We start from the raw sequence: 21,622 nt of genomic DNA on the forward strand, positions 1-21,622 counted from the left end.
TGAAATCGTATCAAGTATCTCTTCTGACCACAAAACTATGAGACTAGATATGAATTACAGGAAAAAACTGTAAAAAATACAAACACATGGAGGCTAAAGAATACACTACTTAATAACCAAGAGATCACTGAAGAAACCAAAGAGGAAATCAAAAAATACCTAGAAACAAATGACAATGAAAACACGATGACCCAAAACCTATGGGATGCAGCAAAAGCAGTTCTAAGAGGCAAGTTTATAGCAATACAATCCTACCTCAAGAAACAAGAAGAATCTCAAATAAACAACCTAACCTTACACCTAAAGCAATTAGAGAAAGAACAACAACAACAATAAAAAAACCCCAAAGTTAGCAGAAGGAAAGAAATCATAAAGATCAGTTCAGAAATAAAAGGAAACAACAGCAAAGATCAATGAAACTAAAACCTGGTTCTTTGAGAAGATAAACAAAATTGATAAACCATTAGCCAGACTCTTCAAGAAAAAAGGAAGACTCAAATCAACAGAATTAGAAATGAAAAAGGAGAAGTAACAACTGACACTGCAGAAATACAAAGGATCCTGAGAGATTACTACAAGCAACTATATGCCAATAAAATGGACAACCTGGAAGAAATGGACAAATTCTTAGAAAAGCACAACCTTCCGACACTGAAACAGGAAGAAATAGAAAATATAAACAGACCAATCACAAGGACCGAAATTGAAACTGTGATTAAAAATCTTCCACCAAGCAAAAGCCCAGGGCCAGATGGCTTCACAGGCAAATTCTATCAAACATATAGAGAAGAGCTAACACCTATCCTTCTCAAACTCTTCCAAAATATAGCAGAGGGAGGAACACTCCCAAACTCATTCTTTGAGGCCACCATCACCCTGATACCAAAACCAAAGATGTCACAAAAAAAGAAAACTACAGGCCAGTATCTCTGATAAACATAGATGTAAAAATCCTCAACAAAATACTAGCAAACAGAATCCAACAGTACATTAAAAGGATCATACAGGGACTTCCCTGGTGGCTCAATGGTTAGGAATCTGCCTGCCAATGCAGGGGACACGGGTTCAATCCCTGGCTCGGGAGGATCCCACATGCCATGAAGCAACTGGCCCATGTGCCACAACTACTGGGCTTGTGCTCTGGAGCCCAGGAGCCACAAGTGCTGAGCCCATGTGCCACGGCTGCTGAGGCCCGCACACCTGGAGCCCATGCTCTGCAACAGAAAAAGCCACTGTAGTGAGAGGCACATGCACTGCAACAAAGAGTAGCCCCCGCTCACAGCAACTAGAGAGAGCCTGTGCACAGCAACAAAGACCCAACACAGACAAAAATAAATAAATATTAAAAAATAAATTAAAAAAAAACTTAAAAAAAAAAAGGATCATACACCATGATCAAGTGGGGTTTATCCCAGGAATGCAAGGATTCTTCAATATAAGCAAATCAATCAATGTGATACACCATATTAACAAATTGAAGAATAAAAACCATATGATCATCTTAATAGATGCAGAAAAAGCTTTTGACAAAATTCAACACCCATTTATGATAAAAACCCTCCAGAAAGTAGGCATAGAGGGAACTTACCTCAACATAATAAATGCCATATGACAAACCCACAGCCAACATCATTTTTAATGGTGAAAAACTGAAATCATTTCCACTAAGATCAGGAACAAGACACGGTTGCCCACTCTCACCACTATTATTCAACATAGTTTTGGAAGTTTTAGCCACAGCAATCAGAGAAGAAAAAGAAATAAAAGGAATCTAAATCAGAAAAGAAGAAGTAAAGCTGTCTCTGTTTGCAGATGACATGATACTATACATAGAGAATCCTAAAGACTCTATCAGAAAACTTCTAGAGCTAATTAATGAATTCAGTAAAGTAGCAGGATACAAAATTAATGCACAGAAATTGCTTGCATTCCTATACACTAATGATGAAAAATCTGAAAGAGAAATTAAGGAAACACTCCCATTTACCATTGCAACAAAAAGAATAAAATACCTAGGAATAAACCTACCTAAGGAGACAAAAGACCTGTATGAAGAAAACTATAAGACACTGATGAAAGAAATTAAAGATGATACACACAGATAGAGAGATATACCATGTTCTTGGACTGGAAGAATCAACATTTTGAAAATGACTATACTGCCCAAAGTAATCTACAGATTCAATGCAATCCCTATCAAACTACCAATGGCATTTTTCACAGACCTAGAACAAAAAATTGCACAATTTGTATGGAAACACAAAAGACCCCGAACAACCAAAGCAATCTTGAGAAAGAAAAATGGAGCTGGAGGAATCAGGCTCCCTGACTTCAGACTATACTACAAAGCTACAGTAATCAAGACAATATGGTACTGGCACAAAAAACAGAAATATAGATCAATGGAACAGGATAGAAAGCCCAGAGATAAACCCACACACATATAGTCACCTTATCTTTGATAAAGAAGGCAAGAGTATACAATGGAGAAAAGACAGCTTCTTCAATAAGTGGTTGTGGGAAAACTGGACAGCTACATGTAAAAGAATGAAATTAGAACACTTCTTAACACCATACACAAAAAGAAACTCAAAATAGATTAAAGACCTAAATGTAAGGCCAGACACTATAAAATTCTTAGAAGAAAACTTAGGCAGAACACTCTATGACATAAATCACAACAAGATCCTTTTTGACTCACCTCCTAGAGAAATGGAAATAAAAACAAAAATAAACAAATGGGACCTAATGAAACTTAAAAGCTTTTGCACAGCAAAGGAAACCATAAAGAAGACCAAAAGACAACCCTCAGAATGGGAGAAAATATTTGCAAATGAAGCAACTGACAAAGGATTAATCTCCAAAATATACAAGCAGCTCATGCGGCTCAATATCAAAAAAACAAACAACCCAATCCAAAAATGGGCAGAAGACCGAAATAGACATTTCTCCAAAGAAGACATACAGATAGATGGCCAACAAACACAGAAAAAGATGCTCAATATCACTAATTATTACAGAAATGCAAATCAAAAGTACAATGAGGTATCACCTCACACCAGTCAGAATGGCCATCATCAAAAAATCTACAAACAATAAATGCTGGAGAGGGTGTGGAGAAAAGGGAACCCTCTTGCACTGTTGGTGGGAATGTAAATTGATACAGCCACTATGGAAAACAGTATGGAGGTTCCTTAAAAAACTAAAACTAGAACTACCATATGACCCAGCAAACCCACTACTGGGCATATACCCTGAGAAAACGATAATTCAAAAAGAATCATGTACCTCAATGTTCACTGCAGCACTATTTACAATAGCCAGGACATGGAAGCAACCTAAGTGTCCACTGACATATGAATGGATAAAGAAGATGTGGCACATATATACAATGGAATATTACTCAGCCATAAAAAGAAACAAAATTGAGTTATTTGTAGTGAGGTGGATGAACCTAGAGTCTGTCATACAGAGTGAAGTAAGTCAGAAAGAGAAAAACAAATAGCGTTGCTAACACATATTTATGGAATCTCAAAAAAAAAAATTGGTTCTGACGAACCTAGGGACAGGACAGGAACAAAGACACAGACATAGAGAATGGACTTGAGGACACAGGGAGGGGGAAGGGTAAGCTGGGACGAGTAGCAATGACATATATACACTACCAAATGTAAAATAGAGAGCTAGTGGGAAGCAGCCGCATAGCACAGGAAGATCAGCTCAGTGCTTTGTGACCACCTAGAGGGGTGGGATAGGGAGGGTGGGAGGGAGATGCAAGATGGAGGGGATATGGGAATATATGCATACATATAGATGATTGTTACACAGCAGAAACTAACCCACACTGTAAAGCAATTATACTCCAATATACATGTTAAAAACAAACAAACAAACAAAGCAACCAACCCCCCCAAAACCAAAGAAAGGTAGACAGGATGAATAAACAGAACCAGTGCTCTAGACTGATTTGTTTAATGAATTCAGATGCCCGCAGCTTGGGTAAGAAACTGGTAATTAGATCAACTAGGGATCTGGTTCAGCTCTTTGAATAACCACAACAGATTATAAAAAAAAACTTTGCTTAGTTCATTTGGCTTTTCTAAATCAATGACTTAAATGTTTGGGGTATTATTGTACTTTAATCTCCTAACTGGGTAAATTAAGCTGAAACAGTTGATTTTAAGGCTTAATACCCCTAAGCCCTTCCTCTAGTTCTGTAAACTCAGTATGGGCTTTAAGGGATAGAACTGTGGAGAAAGAACAATAGACTAGCAGAAGTATTTAGCTATAGAAGCTCTGTGATTTTATTTATTTTTAATATTTATTTATTATTTTATTTATTTATTTTCTCCTTTATTTTTTTTGGCTGTGTCGGGTCTTAGTTGCGGCACATGGGCTTCTCCCTAGTCGTGGCTTGAGGGTTTTCTCTCTCTAGTTGTGGCACGCAGGCTCCAGGGTGCGTGGAATCTGTAGTTTGCGGCACGTGGGCTGTCTAGTTGAGGCACGCAGGCTCAGTAGTTGCGGTGCACAGGCTTAGTTGCCCCATGGTATGTGGGATTTTAGTTCCCTGACCAGGGATTGAACCCGCATCCCCTGCATTGGAAGGTGGATTCTTTACCACTGGACCACCAGAGAAGTCCCTAGAAGCTCTGTGATTTTAGATGGGTCACTTCTCTAGACCCCCAAGGACAGGCTTTGGACTATAACAGGGATTTCACCACCTAGGATCCATGACAGACTTAGGAGTGAGAGTGTCCTGAAACTGAATACAAACTTCTGTGTGCAAGTATATTTTCCTGAGAAGAGAATCCACAGCTGTCATCATAATCTCAAAAAGATCCATAAGTAAGTCAGAAAGACAGATATAGCATGATATTGCTTATATGCATAATCTAAAAAAAAAGACACAAAACAGAGATACAAAACAGATACAGACTCACAAACTTAGAGAACAAATTTATGGTTACCGGGGGGGATAGGGAGAGGGATAGTTAGGGAGTTTGGGATTGACATGTACACACTGCTATATTTAAAATGGGTAACCAGGGACTTCCCTGGTGGTGCAGTGGTTAACAATCCACCTGCTAATGCAGGGGACACAGGTTCGAGCCCTGGTCCAGGAAGATCCCACATGTCACAGAGCAACTAAGCCCGTGCGCCACAACTCCTGAGCGTGTGTTCTAGAACCCGCAAGCCACAACTACTGAAGCCCGTGTGCTACAACTACCGAAGCCTGGACACCTAGAGCCCGTGCTCCGCAACAAGAGAAACCACCGCAATGAGAAGCCCGCACACAAGGAAGAGTAGCCCCCGCTTACTGCAACTAGAGAAAGCCCGCATGCAGCAACAAAGACCCATCCCAGCCATAAATAAATACATAAATAAATAAGTAAAAATAAAACTAAAAAAATGGATAACTAACAAGGACCTCTTGTATAGCACAGGGAACTCTGCTCAATATTACGTAACAACATAAATGGGAAAAGACTTTGAAAAAGCACAGATACATGTATATGTATAACTGAATCACTTTGCTGTACACCTAAAATTAACATAACATTGTTAATCAACTATACTCCAATATAAAATAAAAAGTTAAAAACAAAAGAACACTGGACAGGGCTTACCCTGGTGGCGCAGTGGTTGAGAGTCCGCCTGCTGATGCAGGGGACACAGGTTCGTGCCCTGGTCTGGGAAGATCCCACACGCCGCGGAGCAGCTGGGCCCGTGAGCCATGACCGCTGAGCCTGTGCGTCCGGAGCCTGTGCTCCGCAACGGAAGAGGCCACAACAGTGAGAGGCCCGCATACGGCAAAAAAAAAAAAAGAACACTGGACAGTCTTCAAGACAATACTATGGCAGTCTTCAGAATAATAATCAAAGCCAACAATGCACTGAAGTACAGTTGACCCTTGAACAACATGAGTTTGAACTATATGAGTCCACTTATATTTGGATTTTTTAAAATAAATGCACACTATGGTTTAAAAAAAAAAAAAAGAAATACGGGTCTAAGATGGTCGAGATTCTTTCCAGCTTTCTGAGTCTATAAAAGCTGAGATGTGGAACACAAAAATAGAGTATTTGTTGAATTCCACACCTTGTAATGCAGGTAATTTTTGTATTATGATTATGGTTTCCTACTACTTCATCTTAATCATTCTATGCTGGTCAAAGTCACAACAAACAGGTTTCAGAATATACTGCTGAAAAGCTTGAGTCTCGATGTTCTCAATTAATTCAACCATCACATTCACTTAAGACGATGATTTTTACAAAGAGTAGAAGTCTGGAACTACGATTTCCCCAAAGGCGAACGGGCTGAGTTAATGAGTCTGGCAGGAGAAATTAAAGGATTCACAAAACTAACTTGGAAGTTGTCCCAGTTTCTGAAACAGAAATCTTGGGAATTAGACTGTGTCTAAAATATGAAACATTCTGTAGTCACATCCACTGAAGTTGAACTACCCACCAGATCACACCTGATACTAAATTAAGTGACAAGAGACTCTGTTTATTAATCACTAAGAGAAAACAAAAAAACAACAAAACAAGAAATCAGTAGCATTGGTGCTTCCACGGCCTTGCAAAAATCTGAAGGCTGAGCCACAGCGCGACGCCTCCTTCTGATTAGAAACATTCTGCTACAGTAGTAAGTAAATTCTTCTTCTGGGAGTTACATTAAAAACCCCGTAAACTTCCAATCATATAAGCAATTCATTTGTTAACTTGGCCGAAACCACTTCACTCTTGCCCACCAAAAAAGCACACTGAAAATAATATAGTTGGTAATGATTAGATAAACTCAGTCGTTTAGTCTGGGTAAACTTCCCCTGAGCAAGTGTAAACTGAATATTAACCCTCAGTCAGATTCATAACTAAGTTCCTTTAGTGCCTTATTCTGGCTGAGTCAGAATTAATTTTTTAATAAATTTATTTATTTATTTATTTTTGGCTGCATTGGGTCTTCATTGCTGCGTGCGGGCTTTCTCTAGTTGCGGCAAGCGGGGGCTACTCTTCATTCTGGTGCAGAGGCTTATTGCGGTGGCTTCTCTTGTTGCGGAGCATGGGCTCTAGGCGCGCAGGCTTCAGTAGCTGTGGCTCATGGGCTCTAGAGCATAGGCTCAGTAGTTGTGGTGCACGGGCTTAGTTGCTCCGCAGCATGTGGGATCTTCCCAGACCAGGCCTTGAATCCATGTCCCCTACATTGGCAGGCGGATTCTTAACCACTGCACCACCAGGGAAGTCCCCCAGAATTAATTTTTATTTGTACCCAGGATAGCTGCTAAGTATTGTTTTTCCAAAAGAACAGTGATAAACATAAGCTTCATGCCCTCCAACTGTGCTCTGATTCACTAAAGAGTTTTGCTTTTGTATGATTCTTTAACATTCATCCATCTTTTCAGAAAGGATTTACGTACAGGTTCAGTGCGAAATAAAAAGAAAAGGTATGAAACAGAGTTACAGATGCTGGCTCTCAAGTAAATTACTGTGGTAGAGGAGGTAAAACATGAGTCTGTACCTAACGATCACACAAAGTTGAATGTGGAGTTGAAGGAGCTGATATCTTAAAGAACGAAAGAAGTACCACCACCCCTCATGAGTTAGGATGATAGAATCAGAGAGAGTCTAATGGAGGAGGGAACAATTGAGTTCAGCCTTAAAAGGAGGTTGTGATTTGGTGATGTAATACTGTGTCTAGGTTAAGGCAGGTGAGAGGGGGGCTGTGAACACTAGGTGTGGAGGAGTTTGAAAGGTATATTCTGTACAGAGGGCAGAGACCTGAGCAAGAAAGTGAGGAACGCTGTGGTGACCATTCTTAGGCTTACGTATTTGGCATCTCCTAATACACAGTGAGATAACTACAAAATTTTAATAAAATCCCAACATTGGTCTAACAGTGGTTTGCCATCATCCATATTAATACGTTATGGTAAACTCAGTGCAGAGAGTGGTGCTTCAATTTACTGTTATTTACCTCTGTGCTCCCCCAATGGGTGGTGGGGTTAACAACAGGTAAATAATGTATAATTACTTTTTAATAATCTTTAAACATTTTATTAACTTTGAAGAAGGAATAAGAACAGCTACTTTAGAAACTGGAGACACTCGAGCACTGATCTATTCATAGAGTTTTTACACAGCTCAAGAAGTGTACATCATAGGGGCAAAAAATAGTACAGAAGACCTATATACAGAAAGATTCAGAAAAATCCATTTCTAGAAAGCAGATCATATGGACTCACAGACCTCACTGAATCTAGGAGAATCAAAGGGAAACAACATAAAGCCTTCTGCTGGGGCATAAAGGTAGGAACCAGTCCATGTAGTCTAAGAAAAGCTCTTTTTCCTCTTGATCTAAATGTTTGCTTCCAGCTGGGTTCAGAGAAAGGTCCTGATCATTTGAACTGATTGTTAGTCAAAGTCCCTTTCATGTTTGCTTTCTTGGCTTCTAGTTCAGCTAGCTCTTGCAACTGCCTGTTGCTCAGGACTTTGCGTTCCAACTGTTTTTCAATCACTTTGGCATTCTGTGCACACAAGTCAGCAACTTCCCTAGCCTCAATCTTCTCTTCCTCTTCATCAATAGCAGACACAGTGACAGAGCTGAACGTGCCCATGTCTTTAGTCCATTTGGTCATTATCACCTTCTTAGGAGGCTCTTGTTTCTGGGTATATGTATTTCATTTTCCCAAAACCCTGGCCAAACTTGACTACTGCTCCATCCACAATGGAGGTCATGGGAGCATTCTTCAGCTGGGACTGGCAGAAGAGTGGCAGTCTACACTTCGTACACTTCTTCCTGTGCTGTCCTTCCACACCTTCAGGCCTCCAAAGATACATAGTATCTTCAACTTGTGTCACAAAATTTGTGACTGTGTTTGGCAGCATCAATTACATAGACCAATCCTGGGGACTCATGGGTAATTTCTCTGACAGTCCAGTACCAGGACCATCTGGCAACACGAAGAGTAACAGACATCAAGGGGCTTCTCACCATCATCATATTCCTCCCCAGGTCAAAGGTGTTGGAGCAGACGACTGACCAGGGCACTACTTTAGGTGTAGTTCAGAGAAACAGCCCCAAAACTCAACACCAAGAATGTTACTCAATGTTACTTCTATAGGAACATGATACAATTTAAAGGGATAAAAGATAAATAGGCAAGACCCCACACACACAAATTAGGGCCCATTTAACCCTGGTTCTTGGACAGTCAGGGGACTATGATGAGGTCTAGACTTACTTGTCTTATACCTTTAAAATGAAAAATATCCTCAATGGCCTTTAATTCTAATTTTATATATATATATATATATATCCATATCTGTATCTATATCTATATTATAGTGGGAATTAGCAAACGGTTCTGCTCTGGTTCAGGTAACACACTTACTCATAGATAAAAAATACTGGCAAGACTTGCTGCTTTGTCAAGTACTAATTCATTCACCTTCAATGAGGCTTTAGCTCTATTTTAAAAATATTAAAGCACAACAACCTGGCTAATTACTGGACTTAACAGCTCACACACCAAGACCGAGCAACTCTTGACTCACTGACTGAATGCTCCATATCCATGAAGATGCTATGCCCCAAAATTCACTTTGAGAAGTCAAATTACATCTTATTTTTGCCTAAGAAAACTCTAAAACTTGTTCAAATGACCAAATGGAAACACTCAAAATTAATAAAATTTATCATCTTCTGTGCCCAGAGCAGGGGATGACAAATAAGGATATAGTAATCTAGTTACTGAACAAAAACTGCATCATTACATTATGGCCCGAAGGATACACATTGGATTATCATTTTACAAATCTTAAAGTTTATTAAGAAATGTAAATTACAGGGCTTCCCTGGTGGTGCAGTGGTTGAGAGTCCGCCTGCCGATGCAGGGGACACGGGTTCGTGCCCCGGTCCGGAAGGTCCCACATGCCGCAAAGCGGCTAGGCCCATGAGCCATGGCCGCTGAGCCTGCGTGTCCGGAGCCTGTGCTCTGCAACGGGAGAGGCCACAACAGTGAGAGGCCCGCGTACCGCAAAAAAAAAAAAAAAAAAAGTAAATTACAAAACCAAGTAATTTTCTGTACTATAAGAAATATTGTGAAGTTTTTCCCCATCCCCCCCATTTTTCTATTATGAATCAGAAATAAAGGTACCTATAAACTGTAGGAGACAGGTCATCCTCAAAAGAATGTTTAGAGATATTTCTTTCACATACAGAGCTCATTCAACCTTTTCATCAACCTTCCATTTGGGACTGCCTAATATTGAAGAAATACAGGGATGGTTTTGTAGTGACAAGTGCTTTAAAATCCAATTATGGCCTTGCAAGGACTCTGTCTCACTTCACCATCGTGAATGAATGAGTTTTTCTGGAACTAAATCATCCTCATGAGAGCCTACTATCAGCAAGGAGAAAAAAGTTACCTCCTACCAACTCTTTTTTTTCTCCCTAGGAGACAACTTAGAAATTCAGAATCCAATTTAGTCCTAATTTGGGGGGGCGGGGAAGAAAAAAGAGTCAGGCATTCTATCAAATGCTTGGCCAGATTCCCCTTTAACCTTCAAGGGAAAGAATCTTGGACAGGTCTGTCAACGTGGCTTCCAGCCATGACAGGCACACAGATGCAAAGAGATAAAAGACCTTGTTTTTCACTGCCCAGTTTCCTGGAAAAAGTCAGTTTTGGTGCCCATGTTACAAGAGTGGCACCTAGAGCATTATCATTCAGTCTAAAGTGCCTAACATTTATAAACTATTTTGCAGACAATTCATCAAAAAGGACATACTTCCTCTGAACTGTGAGGCTGCAGTGACTACTACTACTATGCCAACACTACAAAACTACAGCACCAAAATTCTTCTGAAATAGCTACTCACAGTATTTTTCATACCTCATAAAAACAGACACCATATAATAGATCCCCTCATTTCATCGTGTTTGAGAGGAAACATGGTAGAAAGAATTCTGGATTAGGAGCCAAAAAACTTAAGTTCTGATTGCAGTTCCATTGTATATTGATTGCATAACAAGCCTTGATCAAGTCACATAATTCTTCAGGCTTCAAATTTCATGTCTACAAAACAGATAAATCCTGCTTTACGTACTTCACAGGGCTGTTATGAGTAGAATTATTTAAAAGGCCTTTGAAAATTATACAGGGCCTTTCAAATATAATACTGGCCCTTCAGTCTCTGCACATAATCTAATCAAATAAACATCAAAAGCAACATTACTGCTTTCTAGTAGTCCATAATTCATGCAGGAGAATAAGAATTCAAAATAAATGACATACATATTTGATTGTATTTGTATATACTATCTCTGAAAGGACACATAAAAATATTGACTTTCACTATATACCCTTTTGCACTTTTTGAATTATGTACCACATGCAAAAAAGAAGAAAAAGAAGAAAAATCAAAGATAATTCCACTTTAAGACATAAACATAGACACCTTTGAAAAATATCTGGAATGCATATTCATGGTTGGGGCACCGAGGAAATTTAATGATATACCCTCCTCAGTCCGTATTTTTCTCTTATTTTCTCTTCCACTGTCTATTCCAAATAGGGTAGTGGTGGGGAGGAAATATGGAATATCAACATCTTCTGGGACATGGCAAGTGGAAATCTGGCCCTTTTAAGAGTCCTACAGGGGACTTCCCTGGTGGGGCAGTGGTTAAGAATCTGCCTGCCAATGCAGGGGACATGGGTTCGAGCCCTGGTTCAGGAAGATCCCACATGCCATGGAGCAACTAAGCCCATGCGACACAACTACTGAGCCTGCGCTCTAGAGCCAGCAAGCCACAACTACTGAAGCCCACGTGCCCTAGAGCCCACGGGCCGCAACTACTGAGACCGTGTGCTGCAACTACTGAAGCCTGCACACCTAGAGCCCACGCTCCACAACAAGAGAAGCCACCGCAATGAGAAGCCTGCGCACCACAATGAAGAGCAGCCCCTGCTCACCGCAACTAGAGAAAGGCTGCGCACAGCAACGAAGACCCAGCACAGACAAAAATAAAATGAATGAATGAATGAAGAAATGTGTATTAAAAAAAAAAAGAGTCCTACATTGGTAGTTCTACTCTAAGCAAAGCACATTAACCATTTTTGGCCTAGTTTTCCCAGTGTGGTCAACTGTTACATGGGAGTTTTAAAATGAGAGATGAAAACAAAATTCTCTGAAGAACATTATAGGAATTATGAGAAGAATGTCATCCTCATACACTGTTGGTGGAATTGTAAACTGATGCAACAGCTATGGAAACAGTACAGAGATTCTTCAAAAATTTACAAATAGAACTACCATACGATTCAGCAATTCTCCTCCTGGGTATTTACCTGAGGAAAACAAAAACACTAATTTGAAAAGATATAAGCACCCCTATGCTCACTGCAGCATTATTTACAATAACAAAGATATGGAAGCAGCCTAAGTGCCCATCAACAGATGAATGGACAAAGAAGATATGGTACACACACATACACACACACATAATGGAATATTACTCAGACATAAAAAAGAATGAAATCTTGTCATTTGCAACAACATGGATGAACCCAGAGGGTATTATGCTAAGTGAAATAAAACAGACAGAGAAAGACAAACACTGTATGATATCACTTATATGTGGAATCTAAAAACAAAAACACAAATGAACAAACATAACAAAACATAAACAGAGTTACAGATACAGAGAAGAAACAGATGTCTGCCAGGGAGAAGGAGGGTAGGGGGAAGTAAGAAATAGGAGAGGGGTATTAAGAGGTATAAACTTCCAATTGCAAAATAAATGTCATGGGTATGAAATGTACAGTGTGGGGGATAGAGTCACTAACCACGTAATATCTCTGTATGGTGACATATGCAACTGGACTTACCATGGTGATCATTTTGGAATGAGGAGAAACATTGAATCACTATGTTGTATAACAGCAGCTAACATAGTGCTGTAGGTCAATTATATTTCAAGAACAAACAAATAAACAAACAAACTCATAGAAAAAGACATCAGATTTTTTTTTTTTTTTTTTTTTTTGCGGTACGCGGGCCTCTCACTGTTGTGCCCTCTCCCGTTATGGAGCACAGGCTCCGGACGCGCAGGCTCAGCGGCCATGGCTCACAGACCTAGCCGCTCCGCGGCATGTGGGATCTTCCTGGACTGGGGCACGAACCCGTGTCCCCTGCATCGGCAGGCGGACTCTCAACCACTGTGCCACCAGGGAAGCCCAAGACATCAGATTTGTGGTTACCAGAGAAGAAGGGCAGGGGGTGGGGAGGGTAAGAGGAATTGGACAAAGGCAATCAAAAAGTACAAACTTTCAGTTATAAAATAAATAAGTACTAGGGATGTAATGTACAACATGATAAATATAATTAACACTGCTATATGTTATACACGAAAGTTGTTGAGAGTAAATCCTAAGATTATCATCACAAGAAAAAAAATTTTTTCTATTTATTTAATTTTGTACTTCTAAGAGATGATGGATATTCACTAAACTTTTGTGATAATCACTTCATGACGTATGTAAATCAAATCATTATGCTGTATACCTTAAACTTATACAATGCTGTATGTCAATTATATCTCAATAAAACTAGAAGGGAAAGAAAAGGAACAGAATGTCAATTTTAATACGGTACCTTTTATACTCTTTATTTGCCATCTCAGATGATTTGGAACAGCTGAATATAGGTACAAATGTGTCAAAACAGTGGCTACTACAGCCAAATGCAACGTGGGAAAGGAGACTAAAATAGAGACAAAATTTCCAGACATCTGACAATACTATTAATGTTTATACCCAGTAAATCTGGAATGATTCTATCAATGTAGCTCATTACCTCCAATCCAACTATGCTACTTCTATAATTGTGAAAAGATAAAACCAAAAAATGGATATAAGATTACAGGATGCAAAAAAAGTCCTGAAATTAAATATAATTTCTCATGCTCCATACCCAAGTATCTAAAAATACCACATTTCTTCCATACTGACTAGTGGTGAGTGCACTGTTTACTTTTACTGGCCTGATGAGAAGAAGCCAATAGGGCTGAATTGCCAGACTGTACAGAACCCTTTCTGTATAACCCACTTCAGATGATTGGTGCTGCTTAAGAGAACAGCTGTGATTCAGGGACTGGCCTTCTATCTGAATTAAGTCTGCAACTACATTGCATAATTCTGAAGGATGTGCAAGTTTTGAAGCAGGAATGCACAGGAGATAAAAATTCAGTTAAATGAGAGAGATGAAGAACTTTAAAAAAATATATTTTACTTACTTACTTATTTATTTATTTTGGCGGTACCGGGTCATAGTTGCGGCATGCAGGATCTTCATTGCAGCGTGAGGGATATTTAGTTGCAGCATGCGGACTTCTTAGTTGTGGTATGCGGACTCTTAGTTGCGGCACGATGTGGGATCTAGTTCCCCGACCAGGGATTGAACCCGAGCCCCCTGCATCGGGAGCACGAAGTCTTGACCGCCAGGGAAGTCCCAATGAAGAACATTTGAGTAGGTCTTCCCTGGTGGCGCAGTGGTTAAGAATCTGCCTGCCAATGCAAGGGACACGGGTTCAAGCCCTGGTCCAGGAAGATCCCACATGCCATGGAGCAACTAAGCGGGTGTGCCACAACAACTGAGCCTGAACTCTAGAGTCCGTGAGCCACAACTACTGAGGCTGCATGCCACAACTACTGAAGCCTGCGTGCCTAGAGCCCCTGCTCTGCAACGAGAGAAGCCACCGCAGTAAGAAGCCCGCGCACAGCAACGAAGAGTAGCCCCTGCTCGCCACAACTAGAGAAAGCCTGCGTGCAGCAACGAAGACCCAATGCAGCCAAAAAAAGAACAGTTGAGTATGGTAAGTTGGAATGGGGGAAGAAGAGTACCTGATACCTTAACACCAGTGGATGCTTAAATGGACTTGAAAAGTGGCAGAGGAACAGCAAAGAGTTCTCACATAAATAGTCTCCTCTCAAAAGAGAGTCACATGGAGAAACTGAAAGGGCAAAAGAAATCACTATTGAACAGGGACTTCCCTGGTAGTCCAGTGGTTAAGAATTCACCTTCCAGTGCAGGGGACCCATGGTTCAACCCCTGGTCGGGGAACTAAGATCCCACATGCTGCGGGGCAACTAAGCCCGCATGCCGCAAATACTGAGCCTGTGTGTTGCAACGAACTGAGATCCTACAAGCCGCTCAGCACGGCCAAAAAAAAAAAATCCCATTAAAGCCACTTGACCTCAGACCTCAAAGCCATTTAAATATCCCATTTTTTACTTCTTCCTGTCAAGGTGGTATTCTCCTTTACTGTAGTAAGTTCTAATAAATTCAGCTTTGCTTTATTAACAGATTGGTGAAATTTGGAGGAGTTCATCAGGTTCTATGCCAATAGATCCTTCAACATCCAGTTCAAAGGCATTTAGGGCTGAACAGGGAAAAAATTGATATATTTTAAAAACAATCTTCTGGGGTTAACAACATCAGTAATGTACATAAAATCTACAGAAATCTTCAAAAGTTTTCCATATTTCTTCTTGCTTAGATAATATCATTCTATAGTCGGTAGAACAAAGGTACATTAATTGTATGTTAATAATTACCATTATATCAAACTATAAAGGCTGAAATGATAGAATTAAACACTCTGGGAAATATTGAAAAATTAATATAAACATTAATAAAGATGCAATATTTAATAAGAATTATCCATAATCTCTAAATCACATCTTTGCCTTTTAAAGTGGTAATTTTCTATTATAAAATTGATTTGAAACGAAAGTGCAAAGAACAAAAAACCAGGAGGATCCTTTTGCTGGGAAGTTCAGTTGAGCCAATGATCACTATATGACCTGAATATATAATAATTCTCCACACTTCAGTTACAATAGGTAGGAAACTGAATAAAAAGCAAGACAGTTTGACTCCAATTGGCTAACTAATATGATTCTATAAAAACAGATAATTAGGGCTTCCCTGGTGGAGCAGTGGTTGAGAGTCCACCTGCCGATGCAGGGGACACAGGTTCGTGCCCCGGTCCGGGAAGATCTCACATGCCGCGGAGCGGCTGCGCCCGTGAGCCATGGCCGCTGAGCCTGCGCGTCCGGAGCCTGTGCTCCGCAACGGGAGAGGCCACAACAGTGAGAGGCCCGCGTACCGCCAAAAAGAAAAACAGATAATTACCTTTTTGAGGAAGGAGAAATACTGTTATAGAAATAACTGGGAGAGGTGAAAGGAGATAGGCAGAACAATCAGAGATCCTTTTAGAATTATTATTATTTTTTTGCCGTACGCGGGCCTCACTGTTGTGGCCCCTCCCGTTACGGAGCACAGGCTCCGAACGCGCAGGCTCAGCGGCCATGGCTCACGGGCCCAGCCGCTCCGCGGCATGTGGGATCTTCCCGGACCGGGGCACGAACCCGTGTCCCCTGCATCGGCAGGCAGACTCTCAACCACTGCGCCACCAGGGAAGCCCCCTTTTAGAATTATTGTTTTAAAACACTGTAAGTTTGTCAGTGGTTTAAATATGCATTACTTCTCCAGTAAAAAAAATATTTACTTCCAATAATGGAAACAAAGGACACTTCCAGGTATTGTGGAGCACTCATTACTGTATAGTCTGTAGAACTGGCTATGCAGCATAGACTTTGGAGAGACATACCTGGGATCAGATCAATTTGGGCTCTTCCAGGTACTAGCTGTGTAACCCTGGACAAATTATTTAACTTTTGTAAGCCTAAATTTCCTTACCTATAAATGAGGATAGTAAGAGTATTTATTACACATGTAGTGATAAGCAGAGCAAAACACATAAAGCACCTAGCACAGCGCTCATTGTAAATATACAATAAATATTATCTATAAAAATAACATTTATTATTATTATTATAGTATACTTCTAGAAGAGTTAATTTTGTACTGCCCCAACTCCAAAATAAACCAATTTCAAAAATAAGGAAAAAAAACAGAGGTTTTCTTTTTAAATCTAAGATACATAGATTCTTAGCCATAGGAAGGCAACTTCAGTTTACGTAGTTCAATTACATTAGGATAAACTAGAGTAAAGGAATACATTAATTTAGGAAATTAAGGTAGAAAAATCTTATCCTAATGGAAAGAAAAGTCTTTAAATCACTTCACCAAGTTTGCTCAGCACAAATGTGTGTGGAATTTGTCTTGCTCCTCACTCTAATCTCTCAATCTAATATCCATATACAAATCCAGGTTAGATATCTGTTTTGAACTTCATTTAGGTTTTTGTTTCTAAGTAAACATCAGAAGTTAAATAGTTTTGATTTTGTTCACTCAACTGTTTTAAGGCTCCAAACAACCTCTGTATTTGGTTGTATTTAAGTCCAACTGTTTAGATGCAAGTATCTTTAAATATGCAAACAAACCAAGGCTCTTCGTCATCTAAAATCGCTTTTCTAAATTTTACTTGGTAAATGTTTCTAGCCCACTGCTGGCAATCAATGCACTTCTCTCATCACATCAAACTCCAGTTGATTCATTTTGTGAAAGTAAATGCTGCTTGTCAGCAACTGTCAATTTTAATAAGCAAGACTGATGCCTTTGGCAATTCAGTCAATGCCATGCATCTGTCTGGGTTTGTTACTTTAAATCACCTGACAGCCACCTGTGAACAGATCGTACAAAGCAGTGTAAAAGTGGTCCAGGGTTACACTACCATAATTCTTTCAAATACACTCAGACCTTACAACAGTATCTTTAAAATTTTGATCATCACAGTTATTATTCTTCAGAAGAGTACTGGGAAATCTAATGTCTAAAATAGAAGCCTTTGATTTAGGGTCTCTGAATCTTTAGTCTACACCAGAAATATAGAAGATAAGGATCTATGACTGGAGGAAAGTTCACTATTTCAAAGATAATATTTTAAATTCTGACATGTGATACAAATGAAATGCCTCATGGACCACAGAAAGAGGACAGAACAAGTAACATAAGTGAGCCACAGAAAGCACACAAGCGTTTTCCCAACTGAAATCTTACTAAATAATCCACATCACAGAACTCGACTGGGGAAAGGCTCTCTGCATTAGGCAGGGCATAACTATACCTATTCAGAAGCAGGACTTAATATCTAATAACCCCAAACATATTTTTGTTTCAGTTTCAGAAGAAAGAAAAAAAAAAGACTGGGGAGAGGGAACAGTAGAAAGTCAATTTTGGATTGCTTTCTCTCTTGCTTTTGGTGCCAAGGAATATTTTTAACCTTTTACCTAGACTCTCTATGATCCTTATTTTCACCTCAGTATGCAAGAAGAAAAGATTCAAGCATTTACCTGAGACTTCTCTCTGTAATATGGACTAAATAAAATCCATAAAATGCAACATTCTAAGACTTATTTAAAATACACACTTCGGGGACTTCCCTGGCTGTCCCGTGGTTAAGACTTCGCCTTCCAATGCAGGGAGTGCGGGTTCGGTCCCTGGTTGGGGAGCTAAGATCCCACATGCCTTGTGGGCAAAAAACCCAAAACATAAAACAGAAGCAGTATTGTAACAAATTCAATAAAGACTTAAAAAAAATTTTTTTTTAAAATAAATACACACTTCAATTGTAAGCTGTACCGTACTCACCTTTATGTCTACTCTGAGTCACCTGTCTGGTTAAGAATCTTACAACATTATGAAGGTTGGTGGCTAGTTATGCCACTAACATAAAGAATTCAGAAGCATATATATAAGCCAAAATATGTGATTCATGACCGACTTTAAAAGAAAAATTTAGGACATAATTCATACGAGATATCTTATTATCATCTAATTTAAGTAACTTACTAAAAACCTTTAGCCAGAATTTTAATTTTTAAACTTCATCTCAAAATTACCAAATACACATTTCTTTTTTCAGGTATAGAAGAGTTTATTTTACATCATAGTACATTGTGAATACCAAATGCACATTTTAAAACATAAAATAATATGGGATAGTTTTGGTCTAACAGCCAGTTAATGAAGTTTGAAAAGAAAGATAAGTGAAGGTATTAATATTCCCTTTCCAAAAGGCTTGACACTGAATAAATGATCTCAACATCCATGACTTACCAAGTAATTTATTAGACTGGTTACTAAATTGTTCCTGCTTCCGAAACAAAGAAACAGTGCATAGGAATTGGAAACCGACTTCCCTGGTTTAAAAGAGTCTCTTATAAGTTCATTTTGGCGCCATTAAAAATTCCTAAGTTTTTCTGACAGCTCATGCAACTCAATACAAAAAAAACAACACAATCGAATAATGGGCAGAAGACCGAAACAGACATTTTTCCAAAGAAGACATAGAGATGGCCTATAGAGATGGCCAATAGGCACATGAAAAGATGCTCAACATCACTAATTATTAGTGAAATGCAAATCAAAACTACAGTGAGGTACCACCTCACACTGATCAAAATGGCCATTATTGGGCTTCCCTGGTGGCACAGTGGTTGAGGGTCCGCCTGCCGATGCAGGGGACACGGGTTCATGCCCTGGTCCGGGAAGATCCCACATGCCGCGGAGCGGCTGGGCCCGTGAGCCATGGCCGCTGAGCCTGTGCGTCCGGAGCCTGTGCGCGTCCGCAACGGGAGAGGCCACAACAGTGAGAGGTCCGTGTTCCGCAAAAAAAAAAAGGCCATTATTAAAAAGTCTACAAATAACAAACGCTGGAAAGGCTGTGGAGAAAAGAGAACCCTCCTACACTGTTGGTGGGAATGTAAGTTGGAGTAGCCACTATGGAAAACAGTATGGAAGGTCCTCAAAAAACTAAAAACAGAGTTGCCATATGATCCAGCAATCATACTCCTGGCCATATATCCGGACAAAAATATAATTTGAAAAGATACATGCACCCCTATGTTCATAGCAGCACTCTTCATAATAGCCAAAACATGGAAACAACCTAAATGTCCATCAACAGATGAACTGACAAAGGAGATGTGGTACATAATATAATGGACTACTACTCAGCCATAAAAAAGAATGAAATAATGCCATTTGCAGCAACATGGATGGACCTAGACATTATCATACTAAGTGAAGTAAGCAGAAAGAGAAAGACAAATACCATATGATATCATTTATATGTGGAATCTAAAATATGACACAAATGAACTTATCTACAAAATAGAAACAGACTCACAGACATAGAGAACGGACTTGTGGTTGCTAAGGGGGAGTGAGGTGGGGGAGGGATGGATTGGGAGTTTGGGGTTAGCAGATGCTAACTATTATATATAGAATGGATAAACAAAGTCCTACTGTATAGCACAAGGAACTATATTCAATATCCTGTGATAAACCATGATGGAAAAGAATATATAAAAGAATGTGTGTGTGTGTGTGTGTGTGTGTGTATGTATAACTCAATCACTTTGCTGTAGAGCAGAAATTAACACAAAATTGTAAATCAACTACACGTCAATAAAAAAAAATTCCTAAGTTTTTCTGGTTTTATTTTGCTCCCTAGGCCCCTTGGAGGTGGTAGTACCTCAATTAAAAACAGTAACAGGGCTTCCCTGGTGGTGCGGTGGTTGAGAGTCTGCCTGCCGATGCAGGGGACACGGGTTTGTGCCCCAGTCTGGGAAGATCCCACATGCCGCGGAGCGGCTAGGCCCGTGAGCCATGGCCGCTGGGCCTGCGCGTCCAGAGCCTGTGCTCCACAACGGGAGAGGCCACAACAGTGAGAGGCCCGTGTACCACAAAAAAAAACCCCAAAAAACAGTAACAAAGGGCTTCCCAGGTGGCGCAGTGGTTGAGAATCCACCTGCCAATGCAGGGGACACGGGTTCAAGCCCTGGTCCGGGAAGATCCCACATGCCGCAGAGCAACTAAGCCTGTGCGCCACAACTACTGAATATCTATCCTGAAAATATTCCTAAAAATATTAAAATCCTAATAAAATAAATTCTTGGTTGATCACAAACCCCCACAAGTCTCTGGCAAAAATTTTCTTCTTAAGATAACTTATATTTAAGGAAGTTCCTGGAAGGCAGTAATTACATCCTGTGCTACACAATACTAGGCACACACTGGCATTCTACAAATATTTGTTACTTGGTTGACAGAAATTCTATTTGATCTCTAAGCTTCCAAAGGCAGGCTGTCAATCACTGGGGTCACAATGAAATACACAGCTTCTCCTAAACTTCTTCCTTTTTGGTCTATTTTTCAGGCCTTTTATTTTAACATCAATTCCCTAAGATATCCCCAAATTAAGACCAAAACTATGCAATGAATTTAAGCTGGACAGGACATGAAATTATTAAATAAGGATGTCAAAGAGCACTATTCTCAGAAAACTAAATCCACTATTTTGGATTCCTGATGGAATAGTACTAGGATGGAGAAGGAAAGGATTATCAAGAATTACATTTCTGGAGTTCCTCTGCGCACCTGTAAAGGAATTCATCACCCTTATTCATTTAAATCCAATTCCCTCAGGAGAAACCGCTCATCCTTCAGGTAAAGCTTTTAGAAATGACTAAGGAAAAAATTTCATATGAATAAACACCAACAGATGAGATCTGGAGGAGAGACAGAGAGAGACAGAACTAAGAGCAAACACTGATTATCTCCCTAGGACAACAAACAAAAATAATTCAAA

At 39.7% G+C, this 21,622-nt stretch overlaps 1 protein-coding gene and 1 pseudogene across 3 annotated transcripts in view; both read right to left on the reverse strand.

Moving 5' to 3' along the window:
• Positions 1 to 21,622, reverse strand: part of GLG1 (golgi glycoprotein 1) — a gene marked incomplete at its 5' end in the record, with an annotated part of 148,516 nt that overhangs the window by 73,363 nt on the left and 53,531 nt on the right. The window lies entirely within an intron of this gene.
• Positions 8,399 to 8,918, reverse strand: LOC309836551 (STING ER exit protein-like; annotated as a pseudogene). The gene has a single exon. The product of its transcript is annotated as an STING ER exit protein-like (transcript).

This window comes from Grampus griseus (genome assembly GCF_964374135.1).
Source record: "Grampus griseus genome assembly, chromosome: 19".
Classification (NCBI taxonomy): Eukaryota; Metazoa; Chordata; class Mammalia; order Artiodactyla; family Delphinidae; genus Grampus; species Grampus griseus.